The sequence below is a fragment of the Apaloderma vittatum genome, unplaced genomic scaffold (assembly GCF_000703405.1).
Source record: "Apaloderma vittatum isolate BGI_N311 unplaced genomic scaffold, ASM70340v1 scaffold38970, whole genome shotgun sequence".
NCBI classification, from domain to species: Eukaryota; Metazoa; Chordata; class Aves; order Trogoniformes; family Trogonidae; genus Apaloderma; species Apaloderma vittatum.
The window spans coordinates 25,373-31,372 of NW_009696913.1; positions in this window are offsets into that span (position 1 = coordinate 25,373).

Consider the following 6,000-nt stretch of genomic DNA (forward strand, 5'->3'; position numbering starts at 1 on the left):
AACCTTCTCATTCTTTAAAAAGGTCTGCACTTTTTTTGACAGTCCTATCTAGTGCATGCTAGCTATTGCAGCATAGTCATTTTCTACCAGCAAGTTTTCATATATCATTCATAGTATAACCATTTAAGTAATTTTGTTTGTTTGTTTTTTTAAATCTTCTTCATATAAAAGACTAGTAGTAGAATTTGATGCATGTCTTTTAGTGGCAGAACACTGTTCTTAGTTTACGTGTGATGAATAACATATCTTTTCATAGTTGACGGAGCTATTACATTAGTATCTAATTTGGTAGAACTATTAGAGTTTTGGGTGATCTGTTCTGTAGTATTGCTGCCTTTATTTGTATCTAGTTGGCAGTGGCTAGACTTTAAAATACCTGAGATTCTTGATGTTTTTCAACTGTGTAATAGACGTGTCTTCCTGACTCTGTTCAACTTGTGTCTAAGTACTGCCTTGTACATTCTGTTGCAATCAAACATCAGAAGAATTGTATCTTTTTTAACCTGTTACTGAAATACAGTTTTTATAACTCAACCACAGGTAAAATGTACAGACATTTTTCTGGTCTCTGTGAAGACCAGGGGAATAAAAAAATACATATTTCCTCTATTTTCTGTGTCTTATGTTTTCTGTTAAGTGAGGTCAGTTGCAGGGATGACTTGCCACTTTGTGCACAGTGCATGCAGTTTTGTTGCCTTTTTGTGTAAAATCCAGTTATTGCTTAGGAAGGTAAAAAAAAAGTTATCTGAAATGAGGGGATTGGTTAGAGCTTTGCAACTCAATTGAAAAAGAAAGCTTCAGTAATCATAAATTTTTACTTAAGTGTAATGGGTTAAGGAAGTTGAGTGTCAAAGTACATTTGCAGACCTGGGTTCATTTCTGTTTAAGTTTCTTAGCCTATGAGAAAGGTAAACAGGTTTGGTTTGGGGTTTTTTTTTGTGCTCCTTTTCTGCCAGAAGCTGCTCATTTAAAGAAATTCAAGTAGAAAATGTCAAACGTGTTACTAATTAAACTGATAAATGCTGATCTGACTTTGTTTTCAAGCAGTGGAGTGGGAGGCCAAAAATGTCGTGCCACTCACCAGAGCCAGGTTACGCAGCAGTAAGGTTCATGTCTCCAGAAAATGGTAAATGAATTTTTGGAGTCTATATGACAGAATCCACAGTAAGAAGCATGGTGTATAAATATCAATTGGTTTCTTCCCCTGGAAAAATGTGCTGCTTTGGTATGCTGTTCCAAGCCAAGTGTTGCTGAATTCTGTCGGATTGCATAGTGAATAAATGCATGGACACATCAGGCTATTTTGACAGCATTTCTGTGTTCTTTCCCAGCAGTGCTTTTCCAATTGGTGATGAATAGTGGCTAATGGAACTAGCAAATAAACTGATGTCTCTTTGAAATTCTGTTCAAAACACATGGCTCTCTTCACTGTAGAAAAACCTGCAGAGTTTTTACACATAATTCATGCAGAGAAATAGCTGTGCTCTGGGGTTTTGCTTTTAGTCATCCTGATATTATCAGTGTTCGAAATAGGTCTGTAATAAGGTTGCCTGTGCAGTTTTGATATTCTTGTTATGTATGTGCTGTATCCAATATGCTATTGGACTTTTTTTTCTTTCCCCACAGGCTCCCTCATTTAGTGCCGAGAGTAGCTGGCACTAGCACAACGAAGAGCTCTCCAAAAGAGTCGATTTTTAATTATCTGTGTTATGTCAGGTTGTCAATTGGCTGTTTTACAAGTGCAGAGACTTGTGAGCTGTCTTAGTTCAGAGCAACTTCATCATGTCTCGCTATCAGGGACTGGTGCTTCTTGTCTGAAAGTAGCTGCCTTTTATTCTACATAATCTGGAGAAAGTTTTCCATTCAGCATGTGGTTCTATATAGCTTTGTACGTTGTTTCAATCCTGCTATAAAAAGTATTTCTTCTTCTGCAGTGTTTCTGTGCTCTCTGGTTTGTTTTTGGTGTACTTTTTGGGTATGAAATAGTAAAAAGTTTGGAGTAGATGCTCTTTGTCTTCTATATGTTGGCTTTGTCTTACCACTCCCTTCTCTTTGGTCTTGATCCTGTGTTCTTTGATTTTATTTTTTTGCCTTCTTCCTTGCTAGTGGTTTGTTTTAGGCTTCCATTTTCTCTTACTTCTCCATCTCTCCTTCACCACTGATTCCAAGTGACAGTGCCTACCTACCACATAATTTTCCCTGCTTAAGTCTATCTTGTATAGAAATTAGGAAGGTTTTTGTGTGTGCTGCTTGGATCTGGTAATGGAGTCCTCCTCACCTCTGGGATAAAACAGGCTGTGAAATTGAACTCTGAATTTTGAATTAAATACAATTGATCATCCTTTCCTGCACAGAAGATGGAACATGGAGCTTTTCCTGAACCAGTTCCCATGCTGTCGTCCTCCCCCTACGCTTATGTCTGTTACACACAAGGCAGAGGTTTTTTTTATTAATGTGATCAAAATATCTATGCCGTGGTATTTGTGCTAGCACATGGAACTTGATGCAGGCAAAGAACCCCAAAATCTCTTCCAGGTTGATGAAACTTTGACTGGAATTTTCTATAGGATAAAATTAGCATCCTGCGCAGACTGTAGGATGTCCGAGCTTTGTAAACTTAAGGCATGGCCCTGCTGTACAAGTGATCCTAAACGTAAGTGCTGGTAAGTAAGCCTGTTTAAAACAAGTAATATTATTAACAAGCAGCTGATAAGATCTTGGATAGATTTTTCAGGAAGTTATTTAGTACCAATTGTGAGTAGTAGGATTTATTTAGTGGTGGTGTAAACAAAAAGCAAAATTGTGAGTAAAGAGGTCTAGAAACCACATGCAACAGATACAGCAGTGCCAAAAGCGTTAACTGCTGGTCAGCATTAACATCTTACTTATGCTTACAATTTTCTTCATTCAGAGGTGTGTGTCTAGTTCGCCAGCAATTCTCTAGCAGTGCACTTTTCTGGAAAAAGTGCAGGTCAAAAATAAGACAAACTCCACTGAAACCGTGACGCCCAGCTTTATAGGTTTAAGTCTTCTCATGAAGATCTAAGAAGAGATTCTCTGCTCCTTTTTCTTAGAGTTTTTTGTTAGCAGCCAAAGACCAACTATTTTTAGGCAAGTACTTATTCACAAAAAAGTGCTTTCAACCTTGCAAGCTGGTTTATATATAAAACTCCTCCATGCATTCCCATCTGGTTACTTTTGAAGCCTTCAATTTGTTCACTGTCTGAAACAGGCTTCCTTTCCAATTCTTTCTCAATTTCTATTCTGCAGCGTGATGAAGTTGGGAACACTGTGCTAGCTTTATATCCCTAGTGACAGATTCCCAGCTCTACCCTGGTCCAACCTAAATTGGCTGCTTTCCTGGGAGTGCATAGAAATGAGGGATAACTACTTAGGCTGAGTACTAAAAACTGTGTAGCTGTTGATGTATAAATATCCTGGTAGTCTCAGATCATGCCTGACAACCAGGGCATGGTGCTTCTCCACTCCTGAATGGCAGTCTGGATTGTTCTGGTCACTGCTGGAAAAAATTGAGCATCTTCATCAAAGAGGGCATCCATTTCAGAACTGAAACAAGGCAGTATCATCCTTATTTGTATGTCCAGCTTCGGTTTGAATCTGCCATGCCTGAACTTCTTGTAGTTGTTTTATGTTAAACTCCTTCCTAAGGAACAACCTTGTATCCCTTCTGACATTTTACCCTTTGACCTGGGATTAACTGATAATCTTGGTTGAAGAGCTGGTGGTTGGCTGGAATATCTTGTTTTATTGCAAATTACTTTTATTAGGGGGAATTAGTAAGAAGAGCCAGCTGGATCCATGCATGCGTCTCTTGCTTGGCTTTAGGGTTATGCGTATGTGATTAGAAACTCTCCATGTCTCCTCTTATGCCTTCATGGCTTTCTGACTGAGCTATAAAGGCAAGTTTGAGACTAGAAGACAGGGTTTGTTTAAGGTTAGGTTTTGGTTTTTCTGGTTGGTTTTATTTTTTGAGTGGATTGTTTTTATGGCAATTAGCTTTTATCTGAAAAGAGAAGATGAAGAATTATGGGAGCCCTCATATGATATGCTGCTACCATTGGTGTGTTTACAGTCTGCTTTCCTGACCCATTATTACTGGGCCGTGTTGGGTTCTGAGCAAACACTGCAGCCACTTTGTTCATAACAATAGATTCTTTTTATATATGTATATTTTTTTTAACTGAAGGTGCCTTTGGAAATAGAAGCATACAAGTCTACTGCTATATCTCTATTAAAACTTTCGTGGTGTTTGCCACACTAGCTCATATTTCCGGGTGAATGCGTAAGCGTAACTGTGTGCTGTAGTCTTTCTTCTGCCAGTATATTCCCTTCTAAAACAAAAGGTTTGTGGTGAAGCCAGTAAAAAGGGAAAACTGTAACAAAACTAGTGGGAGCAGTAACTTGCTATTTTACCCTTGTGTATTCTCAATGTTGATGAGGAAAACAAACAAAAAAGATGCTGTTGAGGGTAAGACACCTGACTGGGAGGAAAGAAATCTGGGTTCACCTACCAGAGAACTTCAGTGTTGCAGTGCAGGCTCTGGCCTAGCTTGAAAAATGGACTGCGTGGACAAAATTGGCCACAGCCTAGGCAAGAAGTATTAATGGCAATAGGAAGTGTTCAACCTGGGTTGTATCAGTCGTGCACAGTGTTACACTTGTAAAACTGAATCCAAGACTCCACAGCTAATAGCTGAGCCTTTGCATAGCCTTGAGGAAAGCAGGTAATGAAAAACTTTTGTGCATGGGGGCAGGAAGGAAGAAGCTACAGAGGACCTTGCAGTATATTGATCTAGTTGAGAGACATCCCTGCCCATGACAGGGAGGTTGGATTAAACAATCTCTAAGGTCCCTTCCAGCCTAGGCCATTCTATGGTTCTGTATTTGGGAATGATCTGAAGTATTTTTTCAGTCAGTATGTTATCTCTGTCTGGAACACAGCATAGTGTATGTGTGTGACTTTAAAACATCTTTTCCTTCTAAAGCTGCGCATCAGAAATGTGTTTGAGAAATATCATGAAGGTGGCTTACACATTCCTCACTGCAACATGGGAAACCCAGGGAAACAGCCAGGGCAACTGTCTTTTCTTTTTTTTTTTTGTTTTTTTTTTCCCAGTGAGATGTTCCCAGCACTGCTTATGCTCTGGGATAAGGAAAGGAAAGAGGGCGGGTAAAGGGGGAGATGGTGTCACCAGGTCCTGAAGAAATTGATAGAGGAAAAATCCCAGATTTCCTTGGCTAAGCTACCATAGTATAATAGTTGACTAATTTTATTTTAATGTGGTTGGCTTATGATACAGAGCCTCTCTTCTAAGTCCAGCCTGCAGGCTATCACTTAACACATGCTGATTAAATTCTGTAGGATCCTGTTCCTTTGGGCCAAGGTACATCTTTGAAGAGGTTAACTCTGCGTGGGGAACAAGCACCTCATACTGCTGGGATCTCCCACACAGCAGGGATGGCTAGCCCTGGATTTACCCATACGTAGCTACGCCTTTACATGAGAGAGCAAATACTGTACTAGATTTTTCTTCAGAGCAACTGAGCTAACAATACGTTTTAGGGCTTTGCACTCTATTAAGTTATTAAAAACTAATTTCGTAAGTAAGCAGCTGTTGTTTTGGCTCAGTTTTTACTTCAGAATAATCCTTCTGGGTATATTATTTTCTTATATTGATACTCAAGTGTTGCATTTCAGTTGTGTTTTACAGTACAGCCAGAATGTCCTATAACCTTTGAAGGAAATATAAGGCAATTGCAATTTTAAAATCTAGAGGCTTCTGATAAGCCCCAGGGAAAAAAATTCAGTGCTCCTCAGTTACAATATATTTTGTTTAATCTTGGTTGGAGGATGGGGGCTGTGGTCAGGAGCTGTTTCTGCTGGCTTATGTGTCATATCAAGTGCTTTAATTGTTTCTCTCTTTATCTATTGAGGACTGAGCTTAGAAAGATATCTTTGGTTTATTTTTATCATGTATC